This window comes from Melanerpes formicivorus, unplaced genomic scaffold (genome assembly GCF_026170545.1).
Source record: "Melanerpes formicivorus ecotype bairdi unplaced genomic scaffold, bMelFor1.0.p_v2 SCAF_4, whole genome shotgun sequence".
Classification (NCBI taxonomy): Eukaryota; Metazoa; Chordata; class Aves; order Piciformes; family Picidae; genus Melanerpes; species Melanerpes formicivorus.
In genome coordinates this window covers 40,319,998-40,339,001 of record NW_027142356.1, presented here as the reverse complement: position 1 = coordinate 40,339,001, position 19,004 = coordinate 40,319,998, and the positions used below count along the sequence as shown (strand labels likewise).

Genomic DNA, 19,004 nt, shown 5'->3' with positions numbered 1-19,004 from the left:
TCAGGCCAGCATTGCACCATTTCATCATTTCATTTCAGAGAGCCCCCAGTCCATTTCAATTCTGGCCAGCATTGCACCATTTGATCATTTCATTTCAGGCCAGCATTGCACCATTTGATCATTTCATTTCACAGAGCCCCCAGTCCATTTCATTTCTGGCCAGCATTGCACCATTTGATCATTTCATTTCAGGCCAGCATTGCACCATTTGATCATTTCATTTCAGAGAGCCCCCAGTCCATTTCAATTCTGGCCAGCATTGCACCATTTGATCATTTCATTTCAGGCCAGCATTGCACCATTTGATCATTTCATTTCAGAGAGTCCCCATACCGTTTCATTTCAGGCCAGCATTGCACCATTTGATCATTTCATTTCAGAGAGCCCCCAGTCCATTTCAATTCTGGCCAGCATTGCACCATTTGATCATTTCATTTCAGGCCAGCATTGCACCATTTGATCATTTCATTTCACAGAGCCCCCAGTCCATTTCATTTCTGGCCAGCATTGCACCATTTGATCATTTCATTTCAGGCCAGCATTGCACCATTTGATCATTTCATTTCAGAGAGCCCCCAGTCCATTTCAATTCTGGCCAGCATTGCACCATTTGATCATTTCATTTCAGGCCCGCATTGCACCATTTGATCATTTCATTTTAGAGAGCCCCCATACCGTTTCATTTCAGGCCAGCATTGCACCATTTGATCATTTCATTTCAGAGAGCCCCCAGTCCATTTCAATTCTGGCCAGCATTGCACCATTTTATCATTTCATTTCAGAGAGCCCCCATACCGTTTCATTTCAGGCCAGCATTGCACCATTTCATCATTTCATTTCAGAGAGCCCACACTCCATTTCAATTCTGACCAGCATTGCACCATTTGATCATTTCATTTCAGGCCAGCATTGCACCATTTGATCATTTCATTTCACAGAGCCCCCAGTCCATTTCATTTCTGGCCAGCATTGCACCATTTGATCATTTCATTTCAGGCCAGCATTGCACCATTTGATCATTTCATTTCAGAGAGCCCCCAGTCCATTTCAATTCTGGCCAGCATTGCACCATTTGATCATTTCATTTCAGGCCAGCATTGCACCATTTGATCATTTCATTTTAGAGAGTCCCCATACCGTTTCATTTCAGGCCAGAATTGCACCATTTGATCATTTCATCTCAGAGAGCCCGCAGTCCATTTCAATTCTGGCCAGCATTGCACCATTTGATCATTTCATTTCAGAGAGCCCCCAGTCCATTTCATTTCAGGCCAGCATTGCACCATTTGATCATTTCATTTCAGAGAGTCCCCATACCGTTTCATTTCAGGCCAGCATTGCACCATTTGATCATTTCATTTCAGAGAGCCCCCAGTCCATTTCAATTCTGGCCAGCATTGCACCATTTGATCATTTCATTTCAGGCCAGCATTGCACCATTTGATCATTTCATTTCACAGAGCCCCCAGTCCATTTCATTTCTGGCCAGCATTGCACCATTTGATCATTTCATTTCAGGCCAGCATTGCACCATTTGATCATTTCATTTCAGAGAGCCCCCAGTCCATTTCAATTCTGGCCAGCATTGCACCATTTGATCATTTCATTTCAGGCCCGCATTGCACCATTTGATCATTTCATTTTAGAGAGCCCCCATACCGTTTCATTTCAGGCCAGCATTGCACCATTTGATCATTTCATTTCAGAGAGCCCCCAGTCCATTTCAATTCTGGCCAGCATTGCACCATTTTATCATTTCATTTCAGAGAGCCCCCATACCGTTTCATTTCAGGCCAGCATTGCACCATTTCATCATTTCATTTCAGAGAGCCCACACTCCATTTCAATTCTGACCAGCAATGCACCATTTGATCATTTCATTTCAGGCCAGCATTGCACCATTTGATCATTTCATTTCACAGAGCCCCCAGTCCATTTCATTTCTGGCCAGCATTGCACCATTTGATCATTTCATTTCAGGCCAGCATTGCACCATTTCATCATTTCATTTCAGAGAGCCCCCAGTCCATTTCAATTCTGGCCAGCATTGCACCATTTGATCATTTCATTTCAGGCCAGCATTGCACCATTTGATCATTTCATTTTAGAGAGTCCCCATACCGTTTCATTTCAGGCCAGCATTGCACCATTTGATCATTTCATCTCAGAGAGCCCGCAGTCCATTTCAATTCTGGCCAGCATTGCACCATTTGATCATTTCATTTCAGAGAGCCCCCAGTCCATTTCATTTCAGGCCAGCATTGCACCATTTGATCATTTCATTTCAGAGAGTCCCCATACCGTTTCATTTCAGGCCAGCATTGCACCATTTGATCATTTCATTTCAGAGAGCCCCCAGTCCATTTCAATTCTGGCCAGCATTGCACCATTTGATCATTTCATTTCACAGAGCCCCCATACCGTTTCATTTCAGGCCAGCATTGCACCATTTCATCATTTCATTTCAGAGAGCCCCCAGTCCATTTCAATTCTGGCCAGCATTGCACCATTTGATCATTTCATTTCAGGCCAGCATTGCACCATTTGATCATTTCATTTCACAGAGCCCCCAGTCCATTTCATTTCTGGCCAGCATTGCACCATTTGATCATTTCATTTCAGGCCAGCATTGCACCATTTCATCATTTCATTTCAGAGAGCCCCCAGTCCATTTCAATTCTGGCCAGCATTGCACCATTTGATCATTTCATTTCAGGCCAGCATTGCACCATTTGATCATTTCATTTCAGAGAGTCCCCATACCGTTTCATTTCAGGCCAGCATTGCACCATTTGATCATTTCATTTCAGAGAGCCCCCAGTCCATTTCAATTCTGGCCAGCATTGCACCATTTGATCATTTCATTTCAGAGAGCCCCCAGTCCATTTCATTTCAGGCCAGCATTGCACCATTTGATCATTTCATTTCAGAGAGTCCCCATACCGTTTCATTTCAGGCCAGCATTGCACCATTTGATCATTTCATTTCAGAGAGCCCCCAGTCCATTTCAATTCTGGCCAGCATTGCACCATTTGATCATTTCATTTCAGAGAGCCCCCATACCGTTTCATTTCAGGCCAGCATTGCACCATTTGATCATTTCATTTCAGAGAGCCCCCAGTCCATTTCAATTCTGGCCAGCATTGCACCATTTGATCATTTCATTTCGGAGAGCCCCCATATAGTTTCATTTCTGGCCAGCATTGCACCATTTGATCATTTCATTTCAGAGAGCTCCCATATAGTTTCATTTCTGGCCAGCATTGCACCATTTGATCATTTCATTTCATAGAGCCCCCATACCGTTTCATTTCAGGCCAGCATTGCACCATTTGATCATTTCATTTCATAGAGCCCCCATACCGTTTCATTTCAGGCCAGCATTGCACCATTTGATCATTTCATTTCATAGAGCCCCCATACCGTTTCATTTCTGGCCAGCATGGCACCATTTGATCATTTCATTTCACAGAGCCCCCAGTCCATTACATTTCTGGCCAGCATTGCACCATTTCATCATTTCATTTCAGAGAGCTCCCATACTGTTTCATTTCAGGCCAGCATTGCACCATCTGATCATTTCATTTCAGAGAGCCCCCAGTCCATTTCATTTCAGGCCAGCATTGCACCATTGGTCATTTCATTTCACAGAGCCCCCAGTCCATTTCATTTCTGGCCAGCATTGCACCATTTGATCATTTCATTTCAGAGAGTCCCCATACCGTTTCATTTCAGGCCAGCATTGCACCATTTGATCATTTCATTTCATAGAGCCCCCAGTCCATTTCAATTCTGGCCAGCATTGCACCATTTGATCATTTCATTTCAGAGAGCCCCCATACCGTTTCATTTCAGGCCAGCATTGCACCATTTGATCATTTCATTTCAGAGAGCCCCCATACCGTTTCATTTCTGGCCAGCATTGCACCATTTGATCATTTCATTTCAGAGAGCCCCCAGTCCATTTCAATTCTGGCCAGCATTGCACCATTTGATCATTTCATTTCAGAGAGCCCCCATACCGTTTCATTTCAGGCCAGCATTGCACCATTTGATCATTTCATTTCAGAGAGCCCCCAGTCCATTTCAATTCTGGCCAGCATTGCACCATTTGATCATTTCATTTCACAGAGCCCCCAGTCCATTACATTTCTCGCCAGCATTGCACCATTTGATCATTTCATTTCAGAGAGCCCCCATATAGTTTCATTTCTGGCCAGCATTGCACCATTTCATCATTTCATTTCACAGAGCCCCCAGTCCATTACATTTCTGGCCAGCATTGCACCGTTTGATCATTTCATTTCAGAGAGCCCCCATATAGTTTCATTTCTGGCCAGCATTGCACCATTTGATCATTTCATTTCAGAGAGCCCCCATACTGTTTCATTTCTGGCCAGCATTGCACCATTTGATCATTTCATTTCAGAGAGCCCCCATACCATTTCATTTCAGGCCAGCATTGCACCATTTGATCATTTCATTTCAGAGAGCCCCCAGTCCATTACATTTCAGGCCAGCATTGCACCATTTGATCATTTCATTTCACAGAGCCCCCAGTCCATTTCATTTCAGTCCGGCATTGCACCATTTGATCATTTCATTTCACCGAGCCCCCAGTCCATTTCATTTCTGGCCAGCATTGCACCATTTGATCATTTCATTTCAGAGAGCCCCCATATAGTTTCATTTCTGGCCAGCATTGCACCATTTCATCATTTCATTTCACAGAGCCCCCAGTCCATTACATTTCTGGCCAGCATTGCACCATTTGATCATTTCATTTCAGAGAGCCCCCATACTGTTTCATTTCTGGCCAGCATTGCACCATTTGATCATTTCATTTCATAGAGCCCCCATACCGTTTCCTTTCAGGCCAGCATTGCACCATTTGATCATTTCATTTCAGAGAGCCCCCATACCGTTTCATTTCAGGCCAGCATTGCACCATTTGATCATTTCATTTCATAGAGCCCCCATATAGTTTCATTTCTGGCCAGCATTGCACCATTTCATCATTTCATTTCAGAGAGCCCCCAGTCCATTTCATTTCAGGCCAGCATTGCACCATTTGATCATTTCATTTCACAGAGCCCCCAGTCCATTTCATTTCTGGCCAGCATTGCACCATTTCATCATTTCATTTCAGAGAGCCCCCATACCGTTTCATTTCAGGCCAGCATTGCACCATTTGATCATTTCATTTCATAGAGCCCCCATACCGTTTCATTTCAGGCCAGCATTGCACCATTTGATCATTTCATTTCGGAGAGCCCCCAGTCCATTACATTTCTGGCCAGCATTGCACCATTTGATCATTTCATTTCACAGAGCCCCCAGTCCATTTCATTTTTGGCCAGCATTGCACCATTTCATCATTTCATTTCAGAGAGTCCCCATACCGTTTCATTTCAGGCCAGCATTGCACCATTTGATCATTTCATTTCAGAGAGCCCCCATACCGTTTCATTTCTGGCCAGCATTGCACCATTTGATCATTTCATTTCAGAGAGCCCCCATACCGTTTCATTGCAGGCCAGCATTGCACCATTTGATCATTTCATTTCAGAGAGCCCCCAGTCCATTTCATTTCAGGCCAGCATTGCACCATTTGATCATTTCATTTCAGAGAGCCCCCAGTCCATTTCAATTCTGGCCAGCATTGCACCATTTGATCATTTCATTTCAGAGAGCCCCCAGTCCATTTCATTTCAGGCCAGCATTGCACCATTTGATCATTTCATTTCACAGAGCCCCCAGTCCATTTCATTTCTGGCCAGCATTGCACCATTTGATCATTTCATTTCAGAGAGCCCCCAGTCCATTTCATTTCAGGCCAGCATTGCACCGTTTGATCATTTCATTTCAGAGAGCCCCCAGTCCATTTCATTTCTGGCCAGCATTGCACCATTTGATCATTTCATTTCAGAGAGCCCCCATACTGTTTAAATTCTGGCCAGCATTGCACCATTTGATCATTTCATTTCAGAGAGCCCCCATACCGTTTCATTTCAGGCCAGCATTGCACCATTTGATCATTTCATTTCAGAGAACCCCCACTCCGTTTCGTTTCTGGCCAGCATTGCACCATTTGATCATTTCATTTCAGAGAGCCCACAGTCCATTTCAATTCTGGCCAGCATTGCACCATTTGATCATTTCATTTCAGGCCAGCATTGCACCATTTGATCATTTCATTTCAGAGAGCCCCCAGTCCATTTCATTTCAGGCCAGCATTGCACCATTTGATCATTTCATTTCACAGAGCCCCCAGTCCATTTCATTTCTGGCCAGCATTGCACCATTTGACCATTTCATTTCAGAGAGCCCCCAGTCCATTTCATTTCAGGCCAGCATTGCACCATTTGATCATTTCATTTCAGAGAGCCCCCAGTCCATTTCATTTCTGGCCAGCATTGCACCATTTGATCATTTCATTTCAGAGAGCCCCCATACGGTTTAAATTCTGGCCAGCATTGCACCATTTGATCATTTCATTTCAGAGAGCCCCCAGTCCATTTCATTTCAGGCCAGCATTGCACCATTTGATCATTTCATTTCAGAGAACCCCCACTCCGTTTCGTTTCTGGCCAGCATTGCACCATTTGATCATTTCATTTTAGAGAGCCCACACTCCATTTCAATTCTGGCCAGCATTGCACCATTTGATCATTTCATTTCAGGCCAGCATTGCACCATTTCATCATTTCATTTCAGAGAGGCCCCATACCGTTTCATTTCAGGCCAGCATTGCACCATTTGATCATTTCATTTTAGAGAGCCCCCATACCGTTTCATTTCAGGCCAGCATTGCACCATTTGATCATTTCATTTCAGAGAGCCCCACTCCGTTTCATTTCTGGCCAGCATTGCACCAATTTACCTGGTCTCATTTCAGAGAGCCCCCATACCGTTTCATTTCAGGCCAGCATTGCACCATTTGATCATTTCATTTCAGAGAGCCCCCAGTCCATTTCAATTCTGGCCAGCATTGCACCATTTCACCTGGTCTCATTTCAGAGAGCCCCTACACCGTTTCATTTCAGGCCAGCATTGCACCATTTCACCTGGTCTCATTTCAGAGAGCCCCCACACCATTTCAATTCTGGCCAGCATTGCACCATTTGATGATTTCATTTCAGAGAGCCCCCAGTCCATTTCATTTCAGGCCAGCATTGCACCATTTCACCTGGTCTCATTTCAGAGAGCCCCCATACTGTTTCATTTCAGGCCAGCATTGCACCATTTCACCTGGTCTCATTTCAGAGAGCCCCACACCAGTTCATTTCAGGCCAGCATTGCACCATTTCACCTGGTCTCATTTCAGAGAGCCCCCACATCGTTTCATTTCAGGCCAGCATTGCACCATTTCACCTCTTGTCATTTCAGAGGGCCCTCACACCACTTCATTTCAGGCCAGCATTGCAACATTTCACCTCTTGTCAGTCCAGAGAGCCCCCACAACCAGTTCATTTCAGGCCAGCATTGCTCCATTTCACCTGGTCTCATTTCAGAGAGCCCCACACCACTTCATTTCAGGCCAGCATTGCACCATTTCACCTGGTCTGATTTCAGAGAGCCCCACACCATTTCATTTCAGGCCAGCATTGCAACGTTTCGTCTTTTCGTTTCAGAGAGCCCCGCGTCGTTTCGTCAACAGAAAATCCTGCTAAAAATACCTGCTTTTTCTGTGGATAGTCAAGAGTATTACCAATTGCTACATAAGAAGCTTTGCAATTGCCCCCGTTGGATCTGTCCTGTTAAATACCAAGGCTTCCGTAATGTAAAAACGAATTCCAAATACGGTAACGCACGGCTTGAAAACATCTATGAAATGTGTAACGATTGCTCAGGAACGGGGGGTCTTCCTTTGTGCCGCGAGGGTCGTCGCTTTGCTTTGGGCTTTTTTACATCATCTGGGATTTTTTGGCTCCTTAGTTTACATGCCGATAGGAACCGTTTTCCCCCTCGCCCGCCGATTGCGCAACACATACCCTACGACTGAAAACCGACTGAAAAAATAAAACAACTGTTTACATCGACAGGAAAGAATGGGATCGATTGCTAAGTAGATACTTCGCAGCCGCCGAGCCGCCGAGCCGAGCCGCCGAGCCGAGCCGAGCCGCGCCGAGCCGAGCCGCCGAGCCGAGCCGCGCCGAGCCGAGCCGCCGAGCCGAGCCGCGCCGAGCCGAGCCGCGCCGAGCCGCGCCGAGCCGCGCCGAGCCCCGCCGCGCCGAGCCCCGCCGCGCCGAGCCCCGCCGCGCCGCCCTTTTAGGGGAAGAAAACCCTCTCGTTTGCCTGAGAGCGCCGAGGCGACTCGCCCCGAGACTATAAATCCAACTACAATCCTCTCCTCTCTATAGAGATATTCAGGAATGGTATTCATTGCGACGGTAAAGAGGCTCTGAAGTTACCCCCCCCCCCACCGGATCTCCTCTCTGAGATGCAAGTGATGCCGGAACGGAAAAGCGATTTGCGCGTAGAGCAAAGCCAATTTTGGCAACGTACCTACCAAAGGGGAATCGATTGAAAGCGGCGGACTTACGCTGAGCGGTCGGGGGGGCGTCTCTTGCCGCCGCGCGTGGGAAGCGCCCCGCCGGCCTCCGCTCGGCAGGTTTTCCGTTCCGAGAAAAACCAACCCGACGCCGAAACCGGTGAGTGTTCAAAAACCCTACAACGCAAAGGAAAATCCGTGAGCTGTTGTGTACTAGAGATACGCACTGTAAGTTTACGTCTTTCAGAACCCCATGCAGCGCATTTCAAAGCCTCTTTTCAGACAAATTAATACCAGACTGCTGCGCCTAGTTAAACAGCAGAGCTATGAAGTTGCAAGAGAGGGGTGTCAGGGTTAGCTGGCCTCTTAGGGATTTTAATCCCCTCCGAGAACGTGCAAGCGTTTCAAACGAGCTGCTACGTAAGAACCCCCGAGAGCGGCAGAGGCTGGCGCTTACCTGGAAGGGAGCCCGAGGAAACCGGGAAGAATCTGAGCGAGGAGCTGAGCCCCGCCAAGCCCCCAACGTGCCGGTTCCTTCCGCCTCGCCTCGGGGAGCCCCGCGCCGGTTCCGTTCGCCTCGGTTCGCCTCTCCTCGTCTCGGGGGGCCCCGCGGGTGAGCTGCCGCGGGGAGTTTGAGTCGCCGCCGGCTGAGGCGAGGAAAAATCTTTTCCTTCGCTGAAAGCGCTATGCCGACTCACCCTAAAACTGAAACTTTCCTGTTTACATGGATAGTAAAGAATAGGGTCAATTGCTATATGAAAACCTTTGCAGTCTCCCCCATTGGAATGCTTAGTGGAACCCCCTGGTTCCACCCCGAGGGCTCTTACCTGTGGCAGCGATTTGCCTTTCTCCCTTGTGGGACGCCCCCTTAGGGCTTACACGTTACCCCTTTCCCTTGCCAGCAGTCCTTTTCCTGCCTGAAGGCTCTTGTCTCTTCCTGGGGTGATCTGACTGAGTTAAAAGAGCTCTGCCTGAGAAGCCTCTAAGGGGGCGCCCGGAGAGGTCCTGCGCCTCGGCGGGCCCCGCGGCCCGACGGAGAGGGGTCCCGCCGCGGTCCTCGGAAACCGATCTGGGGGAAAAGACGAACGCCACGGCTCGGGTAACTGCCGGAGTTCTATAGGGCTCGCTACAGCCCTGGACGGCTGTGGGATCTCTCCTAAAGGTCTTGGAGCCGAGCGGTTTCACAAACTCACCTTACTTCTGTGAAAGAGGAGGTTGGACTATTTCCCAGAAGTCTGCTGCACGTTTTCCTGGTTTCTGCAGATAGTTTTCCTCCTTTTCTTACCAGCGACTTATGTGAAGTCTTAGGGCTTTTAATCCCCTCCTAGAACATTCAGGCGTATCGAACCTTCGGAGCACCTAAACGGGAACCGCGGACAGCGACAGAGGCTGGCACTAACCTGGTGCGGAGCTCAGCCGGACGAAGGGAACCCACGGAAGCTAAAGGAAGACGAGCTGAGAGCAGACCTCGGCGGAGCCGGCTGGCGCCCGGGGGAGCCGAGCCCCGGCGCGCCTGGTGAGAGGCAGCCCGGCTGGGCGGAGCCGCCGTCTGTTCGGGGGAAGGAAATCCTCCGGCTTCACAGAGAGCCGAGCCGACTCGCCCTAAGACTGCCAATCTCTCCTGTTCATATAGGTAGTCAGGACTGGCACTAAGTGCCAGGTAACAAGGCTCTGAACTCACCCCCGCTGCGTCTCTTCCGTTACACACAAAGGCTGCTAGCAGGTAGAAGCCGATTGCAAGCAGAGCAAAGCAGTTTGAAAACAGAACTACGAAATGGGTCTCAAGGAATTAAAGAGGGGGAACCCTCCTCAGTGTGTGTTGGGGGGGGGGATCCTTTGTTTCTTTTGCCTTTATTCTTTGTCCTGAGGTTTCTTTGGGTTTTGGTCTCTTTAATTTGAATGGAAGTAACCTCTGAGGAGAGCCCAGCGAAGCCTCCCCCCACACACAGGGGTGAGAATCCCCTACCTGGTCAGTGCTGCCCCCGCTCTTAAGGGGCCTGCTAGCATCTAAGGTGGATCTGGGGGTATCAAAGGGGAATTCGGGCACACAGAGAGGTATATGGGGAGGCTCTGGAGGGGCTCCAAAAGGACCTTTCAGTTGGATCCAACTGAGGCCACCGCCACCAAGACACGCCCCCCAAACTGAGGCCGCCGCCAAGCCAGCCCCCCCACCCACCCAAACACATAGGCCGCTGGCAAGACAAGCAACCCCCCCACCCCCCCCCCCAGCAACAGAAGCTGCCGCCAAGCCAGCCAAACCCCCACCCCAGCAACAGAAGCTGCCGCCGCCAAGCCGGCCACCCCCCAACCCCCCCCAAACCACAGAAGGCGCCACCACCAAGCCAGCCACCCCCAACCCCCACTCAATAACAGAGGCCGCCGCCAAACCAGCCACGCATCCCACCCACCCCAGTCACAACAGAGGCCGCCGCCACCAAGCCAGTCCCCCCCCCTCCCAACACAGGCCACCGCCGCCAAGCCAGCCCCCCCCCAACCACAGAGGCCACCGCCGCCAAGCCAAGCCAGCCCCCCCCCATGGCCCACCCAGTAACAGAGGCCGCTGCCAAAAAGCCAGCCACCCCCCACACACCCAAAAACATGGGCTGCCGGCAAATCAGCCACCACCCCTATCCCCCACCCAACAACAGAGGCCGCTGCCAAGGCAGCCACGCATCCCACTCCCCGCCCAACAGAGGCCGCTGCTGCCAAGCCAGCCAAACCCCCAACCAACAAAAAATGCTGCTGCCGCCAAGGCAGCCAGCCCACCACCCCATAACAGAGGCCGCTGCTGCCAAGCCAGCCACCCCCCCCACCCACCCAACGCCAACAGAGGCCGCCGCCAAAAAGCCAGCCACCACCCCCAACCACATAGGCCGCCGCCGCCAAGACAGCCACCCCCCCTATCCCCCACCCACTAACAGAGGCTGCCGCCAAACCAGCCACGCATCCCACCCCTCCCACCCAATAACAGAGGCCACCACCGCCAAGCCAGCCACCCCCCCACTCCACCACCCAATAACAGGGGCCGCCGCCAAGCCAAGCCAGCCCCCACCCCACGGCCCACCCAGTAACAGAGGCCACTGCCAAAAAGCCAGCCACCCCCCTACCCACCCACAACCAACAGAGGCCGCCGCCAAAAAGCCAGCCACCCCCCCAACCAACCACAGAGGCTGCTGCCGCCAAGCCAGCCAACCCCCCCCACCCCAGCAACAGAAGCTGCCACTGCCGCACCAGCCACCCCTCAACCCCCCCAAACCACAGAGGGCACCGCCACCACACCAGCCACCCCCCCAACCCCCACCCAATAACAGATGCTGACACCAAACCAGCCACGCATCCCACCCACCCCAGTCACAACAGAGGCCGCCGCCGCGCCAGCCACAGCCCCCCCACCCAGCCACATAGGCCGCCGCCAAGACAAGCAACCACCCCATACCCCCCAGCAACAGAAGCTGCCGCCAAGCCAGCGACGCATCCCACCCCAGCAACAGAAGCTGCCGCCACCAAGCCGGCCATCCCCTAACCCCCCCAAAAAACAGAGGCCGCTGCCACCAAGCCAGCAAATTGCCCCACACCCCCCAGCAACAGAAGCTGCTGCCGCCAAGCCGGCCATCCACTAACCCCCCCAAAAACCAGAGGGCGCCACCACCACGCCAGCCACCCCCCCAACCCCCACCCAATAACAGAGGCCGCCGCCAAACCAGCCACGCATCCCACCCACCCCAGTCACAGAGGCCGCCGCCACCAAGCCAGTCCCCCCACACCCAACACAGGCCACCACCGCCAAGCCAGCCCCCCCCCCCCCCCCCAACCACAGAGGGCACAGCCACCAAGCCAAGCCAGCACCCCCCCACGGCCCACCCAGTAACAGAGGCCGCCGCCAAAAAGCCAGCCACCCCACACACACCCAAAAACATGGGCTGCCACCAAACCAGCCAACACCCCTACCCCGTACCCAACAGAGGCCGCTGCCAAGGCAGCCACGCATCCCACCCCCCGCCCAACAGAGGCCGCGGCTGCCAAGCCAGCCAAACCCCCAACCAACAACAGACGCTGCCGCCGCCAAGGCAGCCGGCCCACCACCCCATAACAGAGGCCGTCGCTGCAAAGCCAGCCACCCCCCCCACCCACCCAACACCAACAGAGGCTGCCGCCAAAAAGCCAGCCACCCCCCCCCCAACCACAGAGGACGCTGCCGCCAAGCCAGCAAATCCCCTCATGCCCCCCAGCAACAGAAGCTGCCGCCAAGCCAGCCAACCCCCCCACCCCAGCAACAGAAGCGGACGCTGCCAAGCCAGGCAGCCCCCAAGCCCCCCAAAACACAGAGGCCGCCGCCACCAAGTCAGCCACAGCCCCCCCACCCAACCACATAGGCCGCCGCCGCCAAGACAGACACCCCCCCACTCCCCCACACCCCCACCCAATAACAGGGGCCGCCACCAAGCCAAGCCAGCCCCCCCCACGGCCCACCCAGTAACAGAGGCCGCCGCCAAAAAGCCAGCCACCCCCCCAACCAACCACCCCCCCAACCAACCACATAGGCCGCTGCCGCCAAGCCAGCCAACCCCCACACCACCCCAGCAACAGAAGCTGCCGCTGCTGCACCAGCCACCCCTCAACCCCCCCAAACCACAGAGGGCGCTGCCACCACGCCAGCCACCCCCCCAACCCCCACCCAATAACAGAGGCCGCCACCAAACCAGCCACGCATCCCACCCACCCCAGTCACAGCAGAGGCCGCCGCCACCAAGCCAGACACAGCCCCCCCACCCAGCCACACAGGCCGCCGCCAAGACAAGCAACCACCCCATGCCCCCCAGCAACAGAAGCTGCTGTCGCCAAGCTGGCCACCCCCCACCCCCCCCAAAAAACAGAGGCCACTGACAAGCCAGCCACGCATCCCACCCACCCCAGTCACAACAGAGGCCGCTGCTGCCAAGCCAGCCACCCCCCAGCCCCGCAACAGAAGCTGCCGCCACCAAGCCGGCCATCCCCTAACCCCCCCAAAAAACAGAGGCCGCTGCCACCAAGCCAGCAAATTGCCCCACACCCCCCAGCAACAGAAGCTGCCGCCGCCAAGCCGGCCACCCACTAACCCCCCCAAAAACCAGAGGGCGCTGCCACCAAGCCTGCCCCCCAAACTCCCACCCAATAACAATGGCCGCCGCCAAACCAGCCACGCATCCCACCCACCCACCCCAGTCACAACAGAGGCCACCGCCACCAAGCCAAGCCAGCACCCCCCCACGGCCCACCCAGTAACAGAGGCAACCGCCAAAAAGCCAGCCACCCCACACACACCCAAAAACATGGGCTGCCACCAAACCAGCCAACACCCCTACCCCCCACCCAACAACAGAGGCCGCTGCCAAGGCAGCCACGCATCCCACCCCCCACCCAACAGAGGCCGCTGCTGCCAAGCCAGCCAAACCCCCAACCAACAACAGACGCTGACGCCGCCAAGGCAGCCTGCCCACCACCCCATAACAGAGGCCGTCGCTGCAAAGCCAGCCACCCCCCCACCCACCCAACGCCAACAGAGGCCGCCGCCAAAAAGCCAGCCACCCCCCCAACCACAGAGGACGCTGCCGCCAAGCCAGCAAATCCCCTCATGCCCCCCAGCAACAGAAGCTGCCGCCGCCGCGCCAGCCACCCCCCAACCCCCCCAAACCACAGAGGCCGCCGCCAAACCAGCCACGCATCCCACCCACCCCAGTCACAACAGAGGCCGCTGCCACCAAGCCAGTCCCCCCCCTCCCAACACAGGCCACCGCCGCCAAACCAGCCCCCCCCCCAACCACAAAGGCCACAGCCACCAAGCCAAGCCAGCCCCCCCCCACAGCCCACCCAGTAACAGAGGCTGCCGCCAAAAAGCCAGCCACCCCACACACACCCAAACACATGGGCTGCCACCAAACCAGCCAACACTCCTACCCCCCACCCAACAACAGAGGCCGCTGCCAAGGCAGCCATGCATCCCACCCCCCGCCCAACAGAGGCTGCCGCTGCCAAGCCAGCCAAACCCCCAACCAACAAGACACTGCCGCCGCCAAGGCAGCCTGCCCACCACCCCATAACAGAGGCCGTCGCTGCAAAGCCAGCCACCCCCCCCACCCACCCAACGCCAACAGAGGCCGATGCCAAAAAGCCAGCCACCCCCCCAACCACAGAGGACGCTGCCGCCAAGCCAGCAAATCCCCTCATGCCCCCCAGCAACAGAAGCTGCCGCCGCCGCGCCAGCCACCCCTCAACCCCCCCAAACTACAGAGGCCGCCACCAAGCCAGCCACAGCCCCCCCACCTAGCCACATAGGCCGCCGCCAAGACAAGCAACCACCCCATGCCCCCCAGCAACAGAAGCTGCTGCCAAGCCAGCGACGCATCCCACCCCAGCAACAGAAGCTGCCTTCGCCAAGCTGGCCACCCCCCACACCCCCCAAAACACAGAGGCCACTGACAAGCCAGCCACGCATCCCACCCACCCCAGTCACAACAGAGGCCGCCACTGCCAAGCCAGCCACCCCCCAGCCCTGCAACAGAAGCTGCCGCCACCAAGCCGGCCACCCCCTAACCCCCCCAAAAACCAGAGGGCGCTGCCACCAAGCCTACCCCCACCCAATAACAGAGGCCACCGCCAAAAAGCCAGCCACACCCCCACACCCAAAAACATGGGCTGCCGCCAAACCAGCCTCCACCCCTACCCCACACACACAACAGAGGCTGCTGCCGAGGCAGCCACACATCCCACCCCCCCACCCAACAGAGGCTGCCACTGCCATGCCAGCCAACCCCCCAACCAACAACAGACACTGCCACCACCAAGCCAGCCACCCCCCCACCCACCCAACACCAACAGAGACCGCCGCCAAAAAGCCAGCCACCCTCCCCAACCAACCACATAAGCCGCTGCCGCCAAGCCAGTCAACCCCCCCACCCCAGCAAGAGAAGCTGCCGCCCTCAAGCCAGGCACCCCCAAAGCCCCCAAAAAAACAGAGGCCGCCGCCGCACCAGCGAATCCCCCCATACCCCCCAGCAACAGAAGCTGCTGCAGCCAGCCACCCCCCAACCCCCCCAAAAAATGGAGGGTGACGCCGCCAAGCCAGCGACCCCCCCCATCCCCACCCAATAACAGAGGCCACCGCCAAACCAGCCACGCATCCCACCCCCCCAACCAATAACAGAGGCCACCGCCAGGCCAAGCCCCCCCCCCCACGCCCCACCCAATAACAGAAGCTGCCGCCAAAAAGCCAGCCACACCCACACACACCCAAAAACATGGGCTGCCACCAAACCAGCCAACACCCCCCACCCAACAACAAAGGCTGTGGCCAAGCCAGCCACGCATCCCGCCCCCCACCCAACAGAAGCCGCCGCTGCCAAGCCGGCCAACCCCCCAACCAACAACAGACGCTGCTGCCGCCGCCAAGCCAGCCAACCCCCCCGCCCAATAACAGAGGCCGCCGCTGCCAAGCTGGCCAACCCCCCACACACACCAGAGGCTGCCAGCAAGCCAGCCCCCACTCCCCCCCCCCCAACTAACCCTAACCATCCAACTGAAGTGCCCCCAGGTGACCCTCCATTGGCTCCCACATGTCCCTGAATTCCTCTTTGATACCCCCCACACCCACCATAGATGCCCACAAACCCCCTGAAGTGGGGGGGGACGCTGACCGGTCAGGGGGGGCATCTCCTCCGGGTGCGTGGGGAGCGACTCAGCTGGCCTCTCTTCAGAGGCCTTTCCATTCAAATTAAACAACTGAATATAAAACCAGTGGGGTCTCCTTTGTGTGTGTTGTGCGGTTTTAATTTGCCGCTCAGGGCCATTGGAAACCTTTTGGCGTACACGTTACTACTGCTCTGCAACCTCTGGAGGAACAGCATGGCTTTTCCTCCGCTACAATACCTCACGCTAATACTTACGTTTTGTCATGGGTTTCCGTCCCCTCCGGGAACGTTCGGGCAAGCAGTCCGCCGGCAGCATTTGGGAGAGGCTGCCCCCGCCCCTCGGCTGTGTCATCGCTGCAGCGATTTGACCCTTACCTGGGAGCTCAGAGCTTGGATGGTGTCGAGGCTGAGAATCTCTCTCCTGCTCCCCCCCTCCTCCCTCCCAACAGAGGGGGGAAAAAAAAAAAAGGAAAGGACCAAATCCAGCAAGAAATAATTTGGAGTCAGCTGGGAAGCAGAGAGTTTAGTAGAACACTCGCAAGCCCTCCACCCTGTCTTCAGAATGGGCGTTCACCCCGCCACAAGCCACCCCTCCATTCCCCTCCCGCTCCCCTGTCACAGCCCTGTCATCCACTCTTGGCACGTGGTATTCGACTCCTCGAGGCGAGTCCCTGGTTATCCCGGCTCGTTCTCTCTCAGGGCAGTCTCTCTGGTGCTGGAACTGGGCAGGGATGTGGAGAAGAATCAGGAATCAGTCTGACTTTGAAAGGAAAAGAGGAAAAAAAAAAAAATCAGGAACAGTCCATTGCTGCAGGGACAGCAGGAACAAGTACAGGTGGGATGACCCAGGAGCTCTGTGGGTTGCTGTGCAGTGTGTATGTTGAGTCCTGGACGCCAGGCTGGTGTTAAGCCAGGAGGGAAAGAGGTTAGACCGACTTCTAACTATTCACACAGTGACTATAATGCATTGATGTGTGTTGCCCCCTCTGAGTTCATCCTCTCTCAGCCGGAGTCACATTCTGCTGTGGGATACGCTGAATGTCCCCAGTTTCCAACATGCTCCGCTAGGTGTGACCAGGCCTCTTGGCAGCAGCCGCCCCTGGGGTTGGTTTGCCCGGCGCTGGCAAGCCCTCCGCCCTGTTTTTGCAATGGTCTGTAACCCCCCCACAATCGCCCACCCCCACGTGGCATCGCGGTAGGAAAGACAGAGACAGCTGAGGGGCTGCCCTGCTTCTGATAGCCCCGACCCACGGACGCCCTTCTTGGTAGGGTTTGCGCCTTCGGGACGCAGCTGAGTTTTTGCTGCGCCTCTCTGTGAGAGCTGTTGCGTGGCTCTGCGTCTCCGAGCGTGTTCCCTGTTCCCCAGGATTTACTACGCCCCCATTGCCTTGCAGTCGGTGCATTTCTCCCTGGCCATCAACCAACCTCTAATGCCTGTTGCTCTCTAATTAAATCTTTCGATGGTTTCAGCTTTCTGAGCCTGTGTTGGTACGACTCCTGCTCAGGGCACCGCGAGAGAGACAAACCCTCCTTCTGTCCTGTGGTTCCGGGAAGGGTCCTGGCACTCGCAGGCAGGCACCAACGGGGTAGCGACTGTGAAGTGACATCAGCCTTGCTTGGTCGACCAAGTGGAAAGCAAAGAGTCAAACGGTAAGGAGTGGAGCAAAAAGCAAAGCTTAGCTCTCAGTTACTCACGTTGTAAAGCTGTGAGTAGGTTTCCCTGCACCCTAGAAAAACACTGCACAGGCATCTCATTTTTCTCTGGCATTCATTTAACTCGCAGAGCTGTGGGGGAGTTACTGGGAGACTTGGAAAGGCAGTGAGAGCACTAGGAAGGGAATTTGGAGTTACGGGGAGGAACACAAAGACGACAGGTGCCACGCTAGAAGAGCACTTACTGTTACCGGGAGAAGACCCCTCCTGACTCTTCCTGACTGCTGCTCGCCCCGGCCCGCCCGCTCGCTCGCCCCGGCCCGCCCGCTCGCTCGCCCCGGCCCGCCCGCTCGCTCGCCCCGGCCCGCCCGCTCGCTCGCCCCGGCCCGCCCGCTCGCTCGCCCCGGCCCGCCCGCTCGCTCGCCCCGGCCCGCCCGCTCGCTCGCCCCGGCCCGCCCGCTCGCTCGCCCCGGCCCGCCCGCTCGCCCCGGCCCGCCCGCTCGCCCCGGCCGGTAGTGCGCGAGTCCCCTGCCCCGTCGCGGCTCCCAAACGGTCCCGGCTCGGCTCCGGGAACCCCCCTGCAAGCAAAGCCAGAGTGCGGTCCTGCAGCTGCCAGAGAAAAGCCCCGGAGAGCTGTGGAGGCAGGCACTCACCTAGCACGGAGCGAGCAGGAACCCGATAGCCCCGGCGGGCCAGTGAGCGCCGTTTTAAAGCCGCCAGCCCCGTGCGCGCGAACAACCCTCGCTGCGACGCATGCGCTGAACCCATGGCAACGATCGCGACGCTATCGCCCTGGCGGGACTGGAGCCTCGCTGCGGCGCAGGAGTTGTACCCATGTCAGCGATCGAGTCAGGCTCTCTCTCCCTTTTCCCTTCTCCCCCTAACAACTTTCCAGCATTTCAAGCGTTCAGCGCGGTTCGCTGCAGCGCTGAGCGCCCTCGGGGCTGCACGCGCCGCGGCACGGCGGCGGTGCCGCCCGTGACGCACGCGGGGGCGGCCCTGAGCACTGCCCTGGGCGTGGGCAGCAGCTCGGCCCGGCCCCGTTCGGGATGTTTTGGCATTTAAATCGAAACCCTACACCGCGCGCAGGTAAAAGCCTCTGTTTATGATGGGTACGGCCGCAGGCTGTGCTTATAGCTCAAGCCCCTGTGTGACTTCATTACGATTCTCACAGCCTTTAAAACAGAGAGGGG

At 55.4% G+C, this 19,004-nt stretch overlaps 2 long non-coding RNA genes across 7 annotated transcripts; both read right to left on the bottom strand.

Annotated features, from left to right (window-relative positions):
• Positions 1 to 7,114: 7,114 nt before the first annotated feature.
• LOC137440952 (uncharacterized) lies at positions 7,115 to 10,621 on the bottom strand. 3 transcript variants are annotated; one of them, XR_010987269.1, is made up of 5 exons: positions 9,688 to 9,844; positions 9,322 to 9,563; positions 8,952 to 9,210; positions 8,546 to 8,671; positions 7,115 to 8,001 (listed from the first exon to the last, which is right to left on the bottom strand). It is a non-coding gene; the product is annotated as an uncharacterized lncRNA (long non-coding RNA). The 3 variants fall into 3 exon arrangements; XR_010987270.1 differs by lacking the exon at positions 7,115 to 8,001 and adding an exon at positions 9,895 to 10,621 and having other exon boundaries at positions 8,300 to 8,671; positions 9,688 to 9,818; XR_010987268.1 differs by lacking the exon at positions 7,115 to 8,001 and having other exon boundaries at positions 8,299 to 8,671.
• Positions 10,622 to 16,748: 6,127 nt separating this feature from the next.
• On the bottom strand, positions 16,749 to 18,705 carry LOC137440435 (uncharacterized). 4 transcript variants are annotated; one of them, XR_010987138.1, is made up of 4 exons: positions 18,465 to 18,705; positions 17,854 to 17,986; positions 17,584 to 17,751; positions 16,749 to 16,918 (listed from the first exon to the last, which is right to left on the bottom strand). It is a non-coding gene; the product is annotated as an uncharacterized lncRNA (long non-coding RNA). The 4 variants fall into 4 exon arrangements; XR_010987139.1 differs by lacking the exon at positions 17,854 to 17,986 and having other exon boundaries at positions 17,584 to 17,773; positions 18,465 to 18,703; XR_010987141.1 differs by lacking the exon at positions 17,854 to 17,986 and having other exon boundaries at positions 17,584 to 17,769; positions 18,465 to 18,703.
• Positions 18,706 to 19,004: the final 299 nt, after the last annotated feature.